The sequence below is a fragment of the Nicotiana tabacum genome, chromosome 22 (assembly GCF_000715075.1).
Source record: "Nicotiana tabacum cultivar K326 chromosome 22, ASM71507v2, whole genome shotgun sequence".
In the NCBI taxonomy this organism is placed as follows: Eukaryota; Viridiplantae; Streptophyta; class Magnoliopsida; order Solanales; family Solanaceae; genus Nicotiana; species Nicotiana tabacum.
This window is the reverse complement of record NC_134101.1, coordinates 141650081-141670275: the sequence shown is the minus strand read 5'-3', so window position 1 is coordinate 141670275 and position 20195 is coordinate 141650081. Positions and strand designations below refer to the sequence as shown.

The following is a 20195-nucleotide window of genomic DNA, read 5'->3' as shown; positions in this document are numbered from 1 at the left end:
TATGGCCTTCCTAGGATGATATAGTATCCCATGTCTCCGTCTACAATTTTGAATAGAGTTATTTTCATTACCCCTTCAGCATTCGTGAGCAGCAAAATTTCTCCCCGGGTTTTCACGCTTGTGAGGTTGAATCCAGCGAGGAGCTTTGTTGCTGGAATAATGCTTCCAGTGAGTTTAGCTTGCTCCAAGACTCTTCATTGTATGATATTAGCTTAACTTCCTAGATCCACTATAACACATTTAATCTTAAAATCCAGTACATTTAAAGAAATTACCAGTGCATCACTGTGTGGTAGTCGTAATCTATCTGTATCTTCCTCCATGAAAGTGATATTGTCTTCCCAGAGCCTTTTACTATGACTTTTTTATACTTTCGTCTCCTTTACTACCGAAAAGGTGACCCCATTAATCTTATTCCCTCCGAAGATCATATTGATCATTTGGCGTATGGGTTCCTCTCCTGCTTTAGAGGTTTCCGCATTGTCTCTGGTACGACCATAGTTGTTCTTAGATCAGTCACTTAAGAATTCTCCGAGGTGACCATTTTTCAACAGCGTTGCCACCTCTTCCTGGAGGTGTCGGTAGTCCCCTATCTGGTGGCCATTTATCCCATGGTATTCACACCATAGGTTGGGATCCCTCTGGCTGGAATCAGATCTCATAGGTCTCGGGAATCGTGCCTATTTGATGTTTCTCATGGCTGATACCAATTTCACTATACTGACACTGAAGTTATACTCCGATAACTTGGGGTAAGAAGGATCCAAAAACCCTGATGTTTCTTTATCCTGCAATAATCTGTTGTTCCGGCCACGGTCGGTCCTTCTATCAACAGCAAACTTGTCCGATGTCCGGAAACCTCTGCCACGACCTTTAGTCCGTTCGTAGGGCAAAAATCGACCCTCAAAGTTCGTCTGTCCACATCATAATCATCCTTTGAATTTTCTCTGTTCTTCTCCCATCCTTTGGTCGATAGTGGAAAACCAACCAGATCATCTTCGATCCTTATTTTTTACTCGTACTCGGTTGTGGACGTCCACTCAAGTCGTTGCTTGAAACTCAAGTAGCTTTCCTTCAATTTCCGAGAAGTGTCTGAGCTTATCGGATTCAATCCTTTGGTGAATTCTTCAGCTTCCCATTCATCTAGGACAACCAGAAGCAATATTCTTTCCTTCTGTAATCGGGTAACGAAGTCCCTTAATAATTCAGATTCTCGTTGTGGGATCCTAAATATATCGATCTTCCAGGCTTGTACCTTTTTGGCCCCCGCATGGGCCTTGATGAAATAATTCGCGAGCATCTCAAAAAATCTATGGAGTGCTCGGGTAATAATGAATACCATGTCAAAGCTCCTCTTGTGAGAGTTACTCCAAATTTCTTTAACAAACAGATTCAATTTCATGAGGAGCTAGATCATTTCCTTTTACTGCCATTGTATAGGTTGTAATATGCTCTTACGGGTCTGAAGTTTTGTCATACTTTGGCACTTCAGGCATTTTAAACAGCTTCAGGATTAATTCTAGAGCAGCGCTCGACTTGTACGACAATTAGGTATACTTCTTCGAGTCCGGACCTTTCCATACTGGTGGCGCGCCCGGGATTTGGTCCATGCGGGAGTTTACTTTCCTCATAAACCATAAAAGATCATTCTTGAAATCATCGTTCTCGTTATTGAGACTGGATCTGCTCCCCCCAGCTCCGTCGGATCCAACTTCACCCCTGGGAGTGTTGATGTTGACTCTCTATGTTGTTTGGTTAACGGGGACATCGAGAAGAATTGGATCTCGACTATTTTCATTATTAGAAACCCTCGACAGCGCTTGCTTCAACTCCGACATAACCTTATCCTGCCGCATGAGATGGACTAGAATAATCGCCTATTGCTCTTATAAGACCCTTACCGCATCGACGACATGCTCTTCATTAGCATCATCGAGAGTTGTCTCCCGAACATGTAGAGGATATTTCCTGTCATGCACCAGCATGGCGTCATTCCCGTCGTTGTGGGTGTCACTGATTGAATCCTCAAAACGAGGTTGATCCCTTTGAATTTCAGGATTGTATGTGTTATTAACAGTGTTATCTGCCATTTTTCATGATTTTTTCTAAGACAAAACAATCAAAGTACGTTAGTAAAAAAGGAAAAGATCAAGGCTATCTAGGTCCTACGGTGGGCGCCAAACTGTTTCCCATAAAATGGCACAGTTGAATTTATACGTGACTTCTAGACAAGTGAATTAATTTGATCCTGAAAATAATAAAATAACTGAAGAAATCTATAATACGTAGCCTTAAAATGTAGATGAAATAGCAGATTTCGCGAATCCGGGAACAAGGTTTTCGGGCACAACAATGATGAGGTCAAAAACAAGAAAGTAAAATTGTATTAAGCTTTGTATAGAATGTAGTATAAGTTAGCCAAGAAAATCGTGTCCTCTACAATGATAACTGAGCTCTCTATTTATAGCTATGTCTATGGAAGGAGGTCCTAGGATCGTGCTCTCATTTAATATCAATTATGAGGGCCATCGATGAAGGTGTAACAGTGGAAAAAAAATGCCAAAATCCATGTAACGGGCTGCCGTTCTTAATACTGTAGAATATTCCTTATTAAATGCTACCGGACGCAAAGCATTTAATACACATTTATGAACATTCTCTTCAGGTGACAAGCAAAATAGCTGCGTTCGGTGACCATATCCATCTTGGGTTCCATGTGTCCTTCCTTTAAATGACCACGTGTCATATCATATTTTTCCCTATACAAACTTCCAACAACGAGTCTACATATGTGCAAAGGCAAAACGAAAGACGGAGCAAAAAGAGGAGAAACTTGAGAAATCATCAAAGATTTGCACAAACAAAACAGAAGAAATCGATGAGAATAATTTAACAGAGTAAGTCCATGAGCCATCCAAAATTTGCTAGGTAAAGACGTGTCAAACCTAGAAGAAAGCGGGCTCACGCGTCGAACTATAACGTTAGGTATTTTGCTTAAATTATAATTAAACCCTTCTGACTCATTTTCTAACCGGATGCTGCTCTTTTTTTGTAGCGGATACAGCTCTCTTTTCCGCTTATTAATAGTAGGAAAATACAAGTAAAAATTGTACGGGGCACCCTATTTGGTTGCCCCCTTTTAACTTATACTCGTTTTATTTTTTCATTATCCGTACCCATTTTTTTTTGTTAAAAACGTTTTAAAAAGATGATTTTGTCCTTCTTTAATAAAAGACTATTGACAAATTTAAGGACAAAAACTTAAGCATGTTTGGGCTAAAGATTTTAGCAAATGAACTAAAAAACTTCAGCTTGTTTAGTCAGAAGTTTCGGATAAAACTCAGGACAAAAATGTAGATTGTGTTACAAAACTTCAACATGTTTTGGTATGAAGTTTTAGCAAATTAACTAAATAACTTCAGCATGAATTAGCAAAAGCTCTATAGAAAATTACATACTGCAAGACAAAAACTTAAGCATGTTTAGTCTGAAGTTTTAGCAAATGAACTAAAAAACTTAAGCATGTTTAGTTTGAACTCTTAGCAAATGAACTAAATAACTTCAGCATGTTTTGTCTGAAGTTTTAGCAAATGAACTAAATAACTTCAGCATGCATTAGCAAAAACTCTTTAGAAAATTACATACTACAAGACAAAAACTTAAGCATGTTTCGTCTGAAGTTTTAGCAAATGAACTAAAAAACTTAAGCATGTTTAGTCTTAAATTTTAGCAAATGAACTAAAAAACTTAAGCATGTTCAGTCTGAAGTTTTAGCAAATGAACTAAATAACTTCAATATGTTCAGACTAAAGTTTCAGACAACTCATGACAAAAGTGTAGGCTGCAGGATGTATAATTTAAGCATGCATTAACATGAAGTTTTAGCTTTAATATGAAACAACTTCATGTTATATTAGCATGAAGTTTTAGCTTCAACATGAAACAATTTTATGCTACATTAGCATGAGGTTTTAGCTTCAACATGAAACAACTTTATGCAAGTGTGATTCTGAAGATGAATCTGGATAAGTTTGTAATTTTTTGATAAAGCTGCTGAGAAGAGAGGAGGAAATCTTTTTTCACGAATGAGGTTGCAGATCACACGATTAATGCATGATGTAGGTTTTATATCTTGTCAATGGTGTAGTTGTCATATTATTTTGTCCGCTGGCTATCAAATCAATAATTTATAAAAATAAGGTATGGGTTAAAAGGTGGCACAAATATAGTGTACGGCCGCAAATCCCCAAAATACAACTACATGCCCCGCAAAACAGACCGGGTCCGACCACACCGCCAATAAAACAAACGGTATCCAACCGCCTTTTGTGTCCCCAATATATATCAGTTGCCCACTCAAATTCGGATTGCGGGAAAGTAATTTCTAGGGCTTTCTACAGCTTCGTCTATATAATCGATTTTCCTCTGTGTTTCAGCTAGCGATTCCCACTTACTGAAACAATTATGGCTACTGCATCAGGTACGCGTTTATTCTGATCACATGATCATCATTAACTCGTAATTTTTGATTCATGCGTCATTATTCATTAATCTCTATAAATTTATGGGAATTTCAGTGGCATTTAGATCAAGGGAGGATCATAGGAAACAGTTGGAATTAGAAGAAGCGAGAAAGGCTGGCCTTGCTCCTGCTGAGGTGGACGAAGATGGAAAAGAGATCAATCCTCATATTCCTCAGTATATGTCTTCTGCTCCTTGGTATTTCAATGCTGTTAGACCTGTACGTACGTCTTCTCTTCCTTTGTTTAAGTTTTGCGATGTAAAATTTGTTGATTTTTAAGTTTTTGACCTTTTTAATTGTTTTCGGTGGTCACAGAGTTTAAAACATCAACGGAAGCGGAAAGTGGATTCGAAAAACAGGAGTGAATGGTATAGTAGAGGCGCGAAGACATATCAGGCTGACAAGTATCGGAAGGGTGCATGTGAAAAGTAAGTGTGATGCCATATGCTTAATTTCTGTTGTCATTTGTTGACACTTAATTGCCCCTGTCGCTTGTATTGTAGTTTAAAAGAAATCTAACTATACAGAAACTTTACTTTGGAAGTTTAAATTTTGAACCCCTTATGCTTGCTGCCTTCCTTGCATGATGGATGGCTAAATTTAGTATTTAATTATTTTGTAATCTTTTAGATAGGGAGTTCGTCTAAAATTAGGTGTTTCTTTGTCCTGATTCCAATTCTAGAAGTTGCAAAGGGAAATAATAGTTTGGCCTTAAGGAACATAAACAATTGTATGATATGTTTGGATTCAAGAAACAAGAACAATAGCACTTATTCTTCATTGTTTCAAATTTGTGCCATGCAGAAGGCAATGGGTAATGCCCTGCCTTGGCAAAATAGTACTAGTTAGGTTAGAATAGTGGAAAGCTTTAAACTCTGCAACCAAAGAAAAAATTGAGTTGAAATTGTGATTGCGTGGTGATTAATGTGGAGCATTTTAGGAAAATAAGTTGCTTTTGTAAATTGGAAATAAAATTAATATTGATTAGTGGGAAAACATGTAAATTTCACGTGATGTATGTTAAAGAGGAGTTATTTATTTTGGGAAAGCATATATGGTTTTCGACAAGGTTTGGGAAAGCATACGATGTGGGGCAAAATGTCCATTTCATTAGGTTATCCAAACAATCCGGGAAGATAAATGTCCATTTATCTTTTGTGCAGTTGTGGAGCAATGACCCATGATGTTAAGTCATGCATGGAAAGGCCACGTGAAGTGGGAGCAAAGTGGACAGGAAAACATATTGCTCCTGATGAGAAGATAGAGCAGTTTGAGCTGGATTATGATGGTAAAAGGGATCGCTCGAATGGTTATGATGCTGCTTCTCATTTCCTTGTAATTGAACAATATGAAGCAAGGGATGATGCAAGAAGGAAATACCTCAAGGAGCAACAACTTAAAAAATTGGAAGAGAAAAATAATAAAGAAAATAGAGAAGGAGGTGATAGTGACAATAATGATTACGAGGATGCTCTGAATGTAGATGAAGCAAAGGTTGATGAAAGTAAGCAGATGGATTTTGCAAAAGTCGAGAAGCGTGTGCGAACCACTGGTGGTGGTAGCACAGAAACTGTTAGGTGAGTTTTTCTTAATATATTTTTTGTGGGTCATTGTGGGAGTTAGATTGTGAGCACTTTTTGAATGTTGTGGTTGAATATTACGCTCTACTGACCCATCTGTCCTGTCCAGGAACCTTCGTATTCGGGAGGATAGAGCTAAATATCTTTGCAATCTTGATGTGAATTCCGCACACTATGATCCCAAAACACGATCCATGCGTGAAGATCCTCTTCCTGATGCAGATCCAGATGAAAAATTCTATGCTCTAAGTGCTACTAGTCCCGAAAAGGTCTTTACTCAATCTGATGTTATATGCATGTTTATCAACTTTGATCGTTTCTATGTTTAGGGAGATAACCAAAACCGAATTAGTGGTCAAGCGTTGGTTGGAGTTCAAGCAGCTTAATGTACATGCCAGGGAGGCTTTTGAGAAGGGTCATGATGTTCATATGCAAGCAGCTCCATCCCAGGCAGAGTTGCTCTACAAAAATTATAAGATTAACAAGGAGAAACTGAAGGCGCAGACTAAGGGTGATATCAGGGAGAAGTATGGCAATGCAGCTAGTGATGACACACTTCCAAGAGAACTCTTACTGGATCAAAGTGAGAAAGAGGTTGAATATGATCGTGCTGGTAGGATTGTGAAGGGCCAGGTAACGAATTATCATTCAAAAATTTGCTTTCTTGTTTTGTTTGTTTGTTTTTTTTTTTTTTTTTTTTTGGGGGGGGGGTATTTTTTTATTTTATCTTTTAACTATCATTTTGTCCTTTTTGTTTATTTAGACCGCCAAAGCGCATCCACCCCCCAAACCCCCAAAATTGTTCGAGCACGGCTAGATATTTGCTTATGCAGCTAGTATCAATAAGTCATATAACTAACCTAACTAGCTTGGGATTGACACATAGTAGCAGTTTTTGTATATTAATTGGGTATCATGAATGAAACTCTCCTAGCTTTTTTCCAGTTGTGTAGAAAAATCACAACGCCTCAATTTCGAACTAGTCGGGGTCGGCTCTATGAATCCTCTATTCCATGCTGCTCTACAAGACAGTTCACTCATTCACTGATAACCATCACTACCTCCTAGGACCTCATTGTAAAGTGAAAAAACGCTAAAGGGCAGAGTGCATTTTTTTTTTTTACTTTTACCACCATGGTAAAATTGACTCTGTTAAATTCTCATTTCCTTTTAAAATAGGGATGATTAAGTAACTCGGAAAACAACATGTGCAGAAAATCCATGCGAAGGTATGGTCTTTAGATTATTGAAGGCACTCTTTCCTAACGCATTGATGTACCAAGTAAAAGAACAAGTAGTGGCAGTACAATTCCTGACCATTTTCATTGTTCTTATTTTAAGTTGTAAACCCTTAACCTTGTGCCTTTTATTTTCTGAGACAGACGGCTTTGTCGTTTCTACTTAGGATCGGGTATGGAGTTCTTAGTTTGATCAGTCCATTCATGCTCTTCATGTTCTGTGCACTTTTGTGCATAAAAGGAGGAAGAATTGTTTGTTTTCTAATCAATGGAAGGGAATTGTTCAGTCAAATATTTTCTGTCCTATTTGTTTGTTACTTTGTTTGTTTCACATAACTCAGTGAGTAACTTGCTATGCAGGAGATGTCACTTCCTAGAAGCAAATATGAAGAGGATGTTTGCATCAACAACCACACCACAGTTTGGGGTTCGTGGTGGAAAGATCACCAATGGGGTTACAAGTGCTGCAAACAAACAATCAGAAATAGCTATTGTACTGGTGCTGCTGGAATTGAAGCAGCAGAAGCTTCTGCTGATCTTATGAAGGCCAACATTGCTCGCAAGGAGGCAGCTGAAGGTATGTTGAAACTGTGGATGTAGTAATGAAATTATAAGACTCTGCTTGCGTAACAACTTTACTGTCATAATTTATTGTAGTTTTCCTTAACATTGTATCTATTTCTCAAATTTACCTTGTGAGGAGTAAAAAGAAAGTAGATTGTTTCTCGTGCATGTTATCAAAAGATAACTTCAACTCTCGCATTAGTGTTTTGCCAGTAATTGGCATTGTTTTACCTATAAAAAAAGTATTTGGCATTGCTTATCAAAAAATGTAATTTAGCATTGTTTTAACTGCTCAAAGAAGGTAATTGGCATTGTTTAGTATAATTGCTAGCATAACACCAGAAAATCAGTAGTTGAAGGGATAATTGAATGGTCTAATTTCGTCTCTCACACTCTCTATAGTAATCTTCCCAAGAGGAGGTTTCAGGTTTTTAAAAATTTCCTAGTTAGTAGTGTCAATATTTTCTGAATGAGGTGCTAGTTCTTTTACCAGGGAAAAATCTTCAAACTATAGGAGTACTGAAAGGCAGAAATAGCTTCCACTAACCGATTAAAAAAAAATTAGCTTCTTCTATTCCAAGAAAACCAACCAGAAGCTCTCTCCTTTCTTCCTTCATTTTTTTCTGGATTGATTCGTGTGCTGCTTCTTTCGATGGCAGAAGGTTTTAGATTGTAGGCTTGGAGCTACATAAGTGATTATAGCTACCAGTTTCCTAATTAATGTACCGCAGAAAATTTCTCTTGGTATATCTGCAAATACAGAAAATTTGGTTATGGTGTATCCCCTCCGAAAGGAATATATTCAGACTCGAGCAAACTTAGCCTGTCCTTTACAGTTATAAGATCTATTCAAGCCAATTAGTTGATTTCCATTATTTGCATGCCCTATAGAACTAGAATGTCTTGGAGTTGGTGTACTGGCCTCTTTGACTTTAGAAGAAAATAACGTATTAGTTTGCCGATAGCGAAACATATTCCGCTCTGTTGAAGTGGTCAGCATAACCACTAGGGTTTTAGTGGTACTACGCAAACACAACATCTATATTTCTAGGCAATACTAAGTCGGCCTTTGCTCTGGATTCTGTAGTGAGAAAGTCTTTGGTTTTTGCTTGAATTAGCAGCTTAAGACTGACTCTTATTCAATAAGCATAGTCCAACAAACTGCTGAAAGGGATTGTTTATTAAAGACCGTATCACGGTCACACTTTAGGAATCTGTCCTCTTCAGTGTTTGATCAGATCTTTTTTTTTTTGGCTATCCAGATACACATGCATCCATCGAGGAGAAGAAGCCTGTTACTTGGGGGACTGAATTGCCAGATGAGTTGGTACTAGACCAAAAAAGGCTCAATGAAGCTCTAAAGAAGGTACTTTTGGGAACCCATTTGTAGTGTACCTCTGTTTTAGCACTTCATGCTAATGAATTCATTTGGTTGGTTGTATTACCTGCTTCAAATAATTTTCTTTTTCTGCGGGAACAAAAGGGTCCCCCCCCCCCCCCCCAACAAAAAAATAAATAAATAAATAAATTAAAAAAGGAGAGTCGGAGGAGGCGGGGAGCGATGTTTCTTAGGACTGCCAAGGTTGGGAAGATATGATTACCTGACTTTTTTAATTTTTTAAATTTTTATGATAACCTGACTGGATCCATCTTTTGACAGCTATTTAGATTCTCAGTTGGCTCTAGAGCTTCTGATTTCCTGACGTGCTAATCAAATTTATTTTGCTGGTTGAGCAGGAAGAGAAGAGACGAGAAGAAAAGACGAACGGAAGAGGAAATATAATGACGAGGTACATCAACATTTTCATTTTTATCTTTCTGCTGGTGCTTTCCGCTTCTTTGTCCTTTCTAACGACATTTGCATGTACAGGTAATACTTGAAGATATGGAAGCATACAGGGTGAAGAGGATTCACCACGATGATCCAATGAAGGACTTTCTTCACTGAGTTTGGGATGTGGCCAAATTGTTAACCTCTTAAGGGAGGAAACATTAGTTGGACCTTGTGCTAGTCTTAGGTGGAAATGTCTATGATAGTTGCTTAGTCGAAAATTGAATTACGATGAAGAGTTTTATCTTGGGGTTGTTCAAGGTTTTTTTCTTCTATGATTTTAGTACCATAACAACATTGTGTAGCACTGCATGACATACACTTCCGCACCACCCATATAAAAAGAACATATGCAGGGGAGATACTGGAGAATTGGAAAGTATCTCTGGTGGTGTAATTACGTTGTAATATAGGCAAAGGGTTGGTGTATGCTCCTTAGAGCTTAACGTTTATCTCCTTAGTTTTTTTCTTTGCCTTCGGCATTTACAACCTCTTTATGTACTTGCCTTGTGTCGTTGGGTGCTGTATGTTTGAAGCCTTTACTCTGGTATACTATATTTAGTCTTCTTTCTGCATCGCGGTGTGTGCATTTCTTACTTGTGAGTGTAGGACATAGACTATATTGTGCATTGGCTCAATTCTGTTTAGAAATAGAAAGTCTTCTACTGTGAAAAGGTTAGGTAGTGATGTTATTTAAAGGCTTGCTGCCAGCACCATGTGTTGCGGAAGCTAAATATATATAGTGTGAATAAGTCACAACTTCTATATCAAAAATTATGACAGTCACCAAATAATAAATAAGACAATAAAGCAACAATAAAAGGAACACCAGAATTTACGAGGTTCGGCTAATTTTGCCTACTCCTCGGACACAACCAATATTTTATTCTACTCCAAAAATACAAGTGAAATGATACTAAAGAGAGAAGATACAAATGCCTTAAGAAGATAAGAAGGCAAATGAGAGGTGTTTCTAAATCCTAAACATTAGGCCTTCTTTTATAGGGGGAAAAATCCCCCTAACTCTTCTCCCACCCGATGTGGGACTTTAGCATTTTGCCAAACTTCAACAAATCTCCACCTTGGCAAAATTCCACATCTTCAATTCTCTCTCAATAACAAATTTTGGTTGTGTCTTCATCTTCAATCTTCAGTGTTCAACAATGTTGATCAAATCCAAACAATGTTGAAACTTGATCGTAGTCACCACTTTTGTCAGCATATCAGCAGGATTCTCTGTAGTATGAATTTTTTCATTGTGACTCCACCTTCTTCTATGATTTCTCGTACAAAATGATACCGAACATCAATGTGCTTCGTCCTTGCATGATAAACTTGGTTCTTCGCTAATTGAATAGCACTTTGACTATCACAAAAAATTGTGATACCTTTTTGTTCAACACCAAGCTCCTTTAGCAATCCTTGAAGCCAAATTGCCTCCTTCACAGCCTCTGTAATAGCCATGTACTCTGCCTCTGTTGTAGACAAAGCAACTGTTGACTGCAAAGTAGACTTCCAACTAACTGGTGCATTCGCAAAAGTAAACACATAACCAGTAGTTGATCTTCGTTTGTCCAGATCACCCGCAACATCCGAGTCACAATATCCAACTATAGACTGATTGTCTTCCTGCTCAAAAACTAACCCGACATCTACAGTATTATGAATATAGCGTAGAATCCACTTCACAGCTTGCCAATGCTCCTTCCCTGGATTGCGCATATATCTGCTAATAACTCTAACAGCTTGTGAAATGTCAGGCCTTGTGCAAACCATTGCATACATCAAGCTACCAACAACATTTACATATGGTACCTTTGACATATACTCTCGTTCAGCTTCATCCATTGGCGACATAGTAGTACTTAGCTTAAAATGGAAAGCAAGTGGAGTACTAACTGGCTTAGTCTTGTCATCTATGCCAAAACGTTGAAGTACTCTCTTCAAATATTCCTTTTGAGATAAACAGAGTTTCTTTGAACGTCTATCTCTAATTATCTCCATGCCAAGAATTTTCTTTGCCTCACCCAAACCCTTCATCTCGAACTCCTTCTTCAGTTGAATCTTCAACTTATCAATTTCTTCTGAATTCTTGGAAGCTATCAACATATCATCAACATATAGGAGAAGATATATAAAGGAACCATCTTTAAGCTTGTGCAAATACACACAATGATCGTATTTGCTTCTCTTGTACCCTTGCCGCAACATAAACTCGTCAAATCGCTTGTACCATTGTCTAGAAGATTGTTTCAATCCGTACAACGATTTTTCAAGTTTGCACACCATATTTTCTTTTCCAACAACTTTGAATCCTTCTGGCTGAGTCGTGTAGATTTCCTCCTCCAAGTTTCCATGTAAAAACGCAGTTTTTACATCCATCTGAACTAGTTCCAAATCCAATTGTGCTACCAAAGCCAACATAATTCTAATGGAGGAATGTTTTACAACTGGAGAAAATACTTCATTGTAATCAATTCCCTCCTTTTGAGCATATCCTTTGGCCACCAATCTTGCTTTGTAACGAACATTTACTTGGTTAGGAAATCCTTCTTTCTTTGCAAATACTCATTTGCACCCAATTGCTTTCTTTCCCTTTGGGAGATTGGCCAATCTCCATGTATGATTCTGATGAAGGGACTGTATTTCATCATTCATGGCAATCCTCCACTTATCTTCTTCTGAACTTTGGACAGCGTCTTTATAAGTGGTAGGAACATCATCAGCTACAATTGAGGTTGCACAAGCAACCGTCTCTATGAGACGAACTGGTTTCGTTATTGTTCTTTTTGGCCTGCTGGTTGCTATTGATTCAAGTTGTTGTTGAGGTTCCTGAGTTGGAATCTCCTCTACTGGCTCTCCTTTCAGAGGGTAATCTTCATTTGTTTCCTCCTCTACTTCTTGTGTAGGAAAATTAAATTTTCCCTCAAACTCCACCTGCTTAGAAGCACCTTCATTTTGTTTGGTATCTTCTGTTACCTTATTTACCATAGCAGATTCATCAAAGGTAACATCTCTGCTGAATATTACTTTCTTTGTCATAGGACACCATAAGCGATATCCTTTGACTCCAGAAGTAATTCCCATAAAAATAGCCTTCTTTGCCCTTGGATCCAATTTTGACTCTGTCACATGATAATATGCAGTTGAGCCAAACACGTGCAAAGAGTCATAATCTACAGCAGGCTTTCCATACCATTTTTCAAATGGTGTCTTGCCATCAATAGCAGCAGATGGTAGACGATTAATGAGGTGGCATGCATATGTAATTGCCTCAGCCCAAAATTCTTTGCCCAAGCCAGCATTGAACAACATACACCGTACCTTCTCCAGCAAGGTCCGGTTCATACTGTCACACCTCCTTTTTGCGCGCCTATCCCGAAGAATAAATGCGTGAGGGAGTTTTTCCAATTTAAGTGACAATATTCGAAATGGAATTATTTATTTAATTCAGAGTCGCCACTTGGGAAAGGTTTGGCTTTTGGTGTCCCAAGTCACCGGTTTATCTTGAATCCCAATTTGAGGAAAATTTGACTTTCAAAATAAAGTCTGCGAACCAGAAATTCTAAGTAAGGAATTCTGTTGACCCGAGGGAAGGTGTTAGGCACCCCCGAATCTCGTGGTTCTAACACGGTCGCTTAAATTGTTGTAATGGCTAAATATCTGATTTTTATACATGTTATGACTTGTGTGCTTTTATTAAGTTTAAACCGCTTTTATTATTATTTTTTAATAGAATTGCAACGTCGTGAAAATGCATCTCGAACCACGTCACAATCAATGCACCCGTGGTTGTTAATACATTTCGACTTCGTTGAGATTTGGATTTGGGTCGCATAAATGCGCACCCGATTTGAAGAATGTAATTTAATTAAAAATCGCGCCTAAAAAGTCTAACGCGTTATTATCTTTGAGGAAGGCCGTAAAAATTCGCTAAACGGCTCATCCCAAATTCTAAGTATTTTATTATGACCAATTATTGAGGGCGCCGCAATTTGCATTTTTGTTTGGCAAGGCATGCCTCATTTTTGTTTTAAAAGGATCGACCTATAGTGACTATGTTTTCTATTTCGTTTGTCTCTATAATGAAAGAAAAAGAATTCTAACTTATTTACATGCTCACGAGTTATTATAGTTGAGTTTCAAAAGTGAGTCGTTTAAAGAGTTTACATGGGCAGTGCATAGAATGTTCTAAATACAGACAGTAAAAGAAAGAAAAGACTACATTAAACTACAGCTTCAAATCTTTCCCATTTTTTGCATTCATGCTTCGAGTAGCTTATAAGATGTACCAGTGTATCAGTTTGTGTACCTGGTATTTGGAAAGCAAGGAAAGAAGATGAAGATCAGTGGAAGCAGCAGTAGTGTAAATACACAGCAACAAACAGGTTCAACAACACAGCAAAACCAGTAACGACCAGTAGAATAACCCAGTAACAGATTGAAAACCAGCAGTACCAGAATGCAATCGCAGTCAAAGCAGAAAAGAGACGGATACAAGATGCAGTAGTTTACTGATTTTGAATAACACTCAAGGAAAGGCAAACGGAAATTATTCAAGTAAAAGTTCAACTTGTTTTTCTCTTTTGCTCTCAAATTCTGATTTCTCAAAATTCAGTCAACTTTCTTTTTTCTTCTTCAAAGTCTAAGTCTCTCCTCTTTTTTTTATATCTTCCTTTTGTGTCAAAGAATGACTCTATTTATAACAAGACTCTTGTCTTGAACCACTCCCCGATATATTCTCATGATTGCATGCTTTGTTCCCCACTACCTTAAACAAATGAATTATTCCCCACTATTTTGTGTCTTGTCCCCCACTATATTAAACTAAAGAGTTATTCCCCACTATCTTGTGTTTTGTCCCCCATTATATTAAACAAATGCATTATTCCCACTCCATTATGTCTTATCCCCCACCATGTACTATTATAATATTATTAACGCCTAGTGGACGGAGCACTCAGATTAAATAATTGTTCAAATTTCAATTCCAAAAATACCCCTCCGAACTTACTGAAATTACAATTTTACTCCTGAAAATACTGCAATTTACCATTCTAAACCATCAGCTATATCCAATCCGCCTAATCAATTCTAACCAAAATACAACAGCTATAACCAATTCCTAAACAAATTCAAACAACAAATTCAAACTAAATAATGAACAGCAAAGAAACAAACTGGAATTACTTTGACTGAACAATATTTTTATTTTATTTTTTCTTTTAACAACAAACCTACTTTCTGATTCAACAACAATAACAAACAAGAACACAAAACTCAACAAAATCAATTGACCTTCAAATTAAATCTAACAACATTATAACCAATACACTTCCATATTAAAACTAAACAAGAATAAATGCATAAAAACAAACTGAAGAAATAATCAAGAAATGAATCGAACATATACTGATTTCAAATCCGAAATTATTAAACAAGATACGGACATAAATGAAACTTAAACCAACTAACCGGATCGGAACAACGACGAACTCGAACGGAAACAAATCTGCCCGGAAATAATTATCGCACCAAAAAAACTCGACGACGAAAATGACAACGGGCCTGACTGTTGCTGCGTCGCTGAGCCGGAGCTTGACGGACTGAGCTTGAGCTGGGGTTGTCACTGCTTGCTCGTTCATGGCTGGAGCTCGAAGCAGTGGCAACCATGGTTGTCGAGCTAGCCATGGCAGCCATGGCGATGACGAAGCAGAAGATGAAGCAGCAGCGACGGGGCTGGACGATGGTGGTGGTTATGTGTTCGAGCTGGAGGTCGTGAGGACGATGAAGAAGATGGCCGTTCACAGACAACACGACATAGAGGTGGGGGTTGACGGATTGCTTCACGTCACTGCGGAGTTGCTCGCTAATGGAGTCGACGATTTCTGGGTTGGAGGCAGTGAAGCAGATGTAGAAGGGAAACCATGGGAGTTGGTTGGTTTCGAGAGGGACATGGTCGTGGGCTGCTGGACGTGGAGGAGCTGGCTGCTCCGACGAAGACGAAGGCGAAGCATAAAAAGGGCAGCATGAGAGCTTGAGGTGAAGGACGTTGTGAAGAAGAATGAAGGAGCAGCAGGTGAAGCTTGGGGCAGTAGGTGGAGGAGGGCAGCCATGATTGCTGCTTGTGTGTGAGGGCAGCCATGGGAGGTTGGGGTGTTTTGGAGTTTTTGGAGAAGAAGAGAGGGGGGGCGGATAGGATGTTTTAGGGTTTTGGGGTTTTTTTTTTGTTTTTGGGAAAAATGAAAAATGAAGAGGGGGAGTTGGATCTTTGGGGTTATGGGGCGGACCGGGTCGGGTTGACCCGGTATGGGTTTGTTTCTTTTGCGCTTGTGGTTTAAATTTGAAGAGAAGGCCTAATCCGGTTTTCTCCTATTTTTTGTTCTTTTCTATTTATTCAATTTCCTAATTAATAAAGCTAAAAATGCTAAGATTAAATTATAAAACCCAAAATTATCTCAAAATACTAATTAACTCCTAATAACAATTAACACATAATTAAATAGCAATTAACGATAAAATCACACAATTTGGACGTTAAATGCTAAAAAATGCAAAATACATATTTTTATGATTTTTTCCATTTTGTAAAACAAACTTAATTACTCCTAACTGTAGAATTAAATATTAAATGCAAATACGACATATTTTTATATTTTTTATTAATATAACAAGTAAACATGCACAAACAAAAATACAAATAATTATCCAAAAATGCCACGAAAATTCAAAAATTGCACACAAAGGAAAATTATTTTATTTTGAATTTTTTGGGAGTAATTCTCATATAGGGAAAAAATTATGTGCTTACAGCTGCCCCTCTTTGTCCGAAAACACGAAGAGTTTTCGTGCAAAGATAAAGTGAGTGGATACGAGCGATTTTTGCCCGTTGGAATACTCCGTGTGAAGTTTTTTTTGAAAGATTTGACCGAACCTTTGCTTCAGAGGCTTCCTACATATCCTGGGCTAACTAGGAATCAGGTCAATGTAGTTCGGGAAGTTTTGGTAGCTGGGACTACCATGGAACTGCAATGTTGTTGTTACTGCTGTTGCATGCTGTTACTACTGCTTTACCAATCTCCTTATTACACCAAAGGAGAATTAAAACTAAGCTAGCTATGCCTATCAACTACTAGTTACAAGATTCCTATCTATAATTCTTTCGCAACTTGATCTTGAGTCTTAGCTGATTCTGCTTGTAAACTTCGATCTGAATCTTGATGCTTGCAAGTTGTAGGTGTTTGTTTATTTTTTTGCAGCATTGAGTGAAGCGGGATTGGCGGAGCTCGGGACTTCAATCAGATTTTGAGCGATCCGCACTTTGTTTGCTCCAGTATTTGGGCTCATCTTCTTTTTGTTCTTTTCTTCCTTTCTTTATTCTGGATCGAAACTCACTCTGTAGGTCATCTCGATCCATGTGCCTCGAGGTCAGACCTGCTCAGACAACAAAACAAACGAACGAACGAAATTTTTCTGCCCCAGTTTCACTAGGAAAATTTCGTGAGTTAATTGCCATAAAAAGATCTACAGAATTGATGAGGGGATTGGAAACCTCAAGTCTAAAAGGCGCAACTCAGGGATTGGAGCCCTAATATTTGTAAAAGGCAAAACGCTCAACTGAGGGATTGGATCCCTAATGTCGGCTAAAAGAAAATTGCTCAACACAGGGATTGGAGCCCTAATGTCGGCTAAACGAAAATCGCTAAACTCAGGGATTGGAGCCCTAATGTCGGCTAAAACAAAATCGCTCAACTCAGGGATTGGAGCCCTAATGTCGGCTAAAGGAAAATTCGCTCAACTCAGGGATTGGAGCCCTAATATCGGCTAAAGGAAAATTGCTTAACTCAGGGATTGGAGCCCTAATGTCGGCTAAAAGAAAAATCGCTCAACTCAGGGATTGGAGCCCTAATGTCAGCTAAAAGAAAAATCGCTCAACTCAGGGATTGGAGCCCTAATATCGGCTAAAGGAAAATTGCTCAACTCAGGGATTGGAGCCTTAATGTCGGCTAAAGGAAAATTGTTCAACTCAGGGATTGGAGCCCTAATGTCTGCTAAAAGAAAAATCACTCAACTCAGGGATTGGAGCCCTAATGTTGGCTAAAAGAAAAATTGCTCAACTCAGGGATTGGAGCCCTAATGCCGGCTAAAAGAAAAATCGCTCAACTCAGGGATTGGAGCCCTAATGTCGGCTAAAGGAAAATTGCTCAACTCAGGGATTGGAGCCCTAATGTCGGCTAAAGGAAAATCGCTCAACTCAGGGATTGGATCCCTAATGTCGGCTAAAGGAAAAATCGCTCAACTCAGGGATTGGAGCCCTAATGTCGGCTAAGGAAAAATTGCTCAACTCAGGGATTGGAGCCCTAATGTCGGCTAAACGAAAATCGCTCAACTCAGGGATTGGAGCCCTAATGTCGGCTAAAGGAAAATCGCTAAACTCAGGGATTGGAGCCCTAATGTCGGCTAAAACAAAATCGCTCAACTCAGGGATTGGAGCCCTAATGTCGGCTAAAGGAAAATTCGCTCAACTCAGGGATTGGAGCCCTAATGTCGGCTAAAGAAAAATTGCTCAACTCAGGGATTGGAGCCCTAATGTCGGCTAAAAGAAAAATCGCTCAACTCAGGGATTGGAGCCCTAATGTCGGCTAAAAGAAAAATCGCTCAACTTAGGGATTGGAGCCCTAATGTCGGCTAAAGGAAAATTGCTCAACTTAGGGATTGGAGCCCTAATGTCGTCTAAAGGAAAATTGCTCAACTCAGGGATTGGAGCCCTAATGTCGGCTAAAGGAAAATCGCTCAACTCAGGGATTGGAGCCCTAATGTCGGCTAAAAGAAAAATCGCTCAACTCAGGGATTGGAGCCCTAATGTCCGCTAAAGAAAAATCGCTCAACTCTGGGATTGGAGCCCTAATGTTGGCTAAAGAAAACTCACTCAAATCAGGGATTGGAGCCCTAATGTCGGCTAAAAGAAAATCGCTCAACTCAAGGATTGGAGCCGTAATGTCGGCTAGAAGAAAATCGCTCAACTCAGGGACTGAAGCCCTAATGTCGGCTAAAAGAAAATCGCTCAACTCAGGGATTGGAGCCCTAATGTCGGCTAGAAGAAAATCGTTCAACTCAGGGACTGGAACCCTAATGTCGGCTAAAAGCAAATTGCTCAACTCAGGGATTTGGAGCCCTAATGTTGGCTAAAGGAAACTGCTCAACTCAGGGATTGGAGCCCTAATGTTGGCTAAAAGCAAATCACTCAACTCAGGGATTGGAGCCCTAATGTTGGCTAAAAATAGGTTGATATTGGGGATTCTAAACTAACCCTTTTTTGGAATTTTCTTCTTATTTCTCTTTTCGTTTTTTATATATTTTTTGTTTAGTAAAAATGCAGGAAAGAATTTAGAGGAAACTTTCCTCTTGGGTCGATTCCTTGCTGCAAAGCTGTTTCTTGCACTTGTGCATTTCTTTTCCTTTTGGGCGGCACCTGCTTCTTGCATGGTTGCTTTGGATCGCACCTGTTTCAATTTTCCAAACAAAGAACAATTGTTAGTTTGAAAACGGTGGTTGGTTTGGTGGCCTTGATTGTTCCAATTGCTTGGTCCCGGCCTCATTTCTGTTGAGAAACTCCGCCATTGATTAGATTCAATAGGCGACCCCCTTTCAAACTGATCAGACTCGCATTTCCGGATTTTGTGATGATTCGCCCATGTAAGGCTTTGGTTCTTCCATCCCATTCCGCTTGGGGATTTTTACTGAGGCAGACTCAGTGGGGATTCTTACTGGGGCAGACTCGTTGGGAATTTTTACCGGGGCAGACTCGTTGGGGATTTTTTTTTGTGTGTGTCTTTACTTTGAAGGCAATCCATATTATGATCAGTCGGGATTGGACTGACGCACCACTGAAGCGGGGTATTTTCTTCACTTCTTGCTAAACAGAGCTCTGTGAAACCGGTCCTGCCACCTTTATTTCCAACACATTTTGGAATTTATGGTTAAAACGAAAGGGATTCAAGGAAAAGTAAACAAAGAGCGGAGGAACGAATTTAAAAGAGAAGCGTCCCTTTCGGGAAAAGAAAGACTTATCTGAGGCACATGCTGACTTTAAATTGACATGACATGCTTTTTGGACTGGATACCCGACCCTCATGAACTTGCATTTCCTTCATGAACCAAAAACGGATCTATGTTTCCAAACCAAGGAACCTTGCCAAAACTTTCTGAGGTGGAATCATCTTTTCGGCCAACAGCGCCCTTTGCGGGTTTTCGCTAGTCGACCTCTCTCATTTCTCTTCTCACTGTCACCTGATAGCACTCTTTGCGAGTTTTTACTAAACAAGCTCTCTCATTTTCGATTTCTCTACTCCCGTCGCCTTATGGTGCCCGAAGGTTTTCACCGACAAGACTCTCTCATTTTATTTCTCATAATTTTAGAATGCATCGACTTCCAATCATGATATTTCTTGGTTTCCCCC

The 20195-nt window shown here is 38.9% G+C and overlaps 1 pseudogene; it reads left to right on the top strand.

Moving 5' to 3' along the window:
* The first annotated feature begins 4320 nt into the window (after positions 1 to 4320).
* LOC107800061 (pre-mRNA-splicing factor SLU7-like) lies at positions 4321 to 10236 on the top strand (annotated as a pseudogene).
* The last annotated feature ends 9959 nt before the right edge of the window (positions 10237 to 20195 follow it).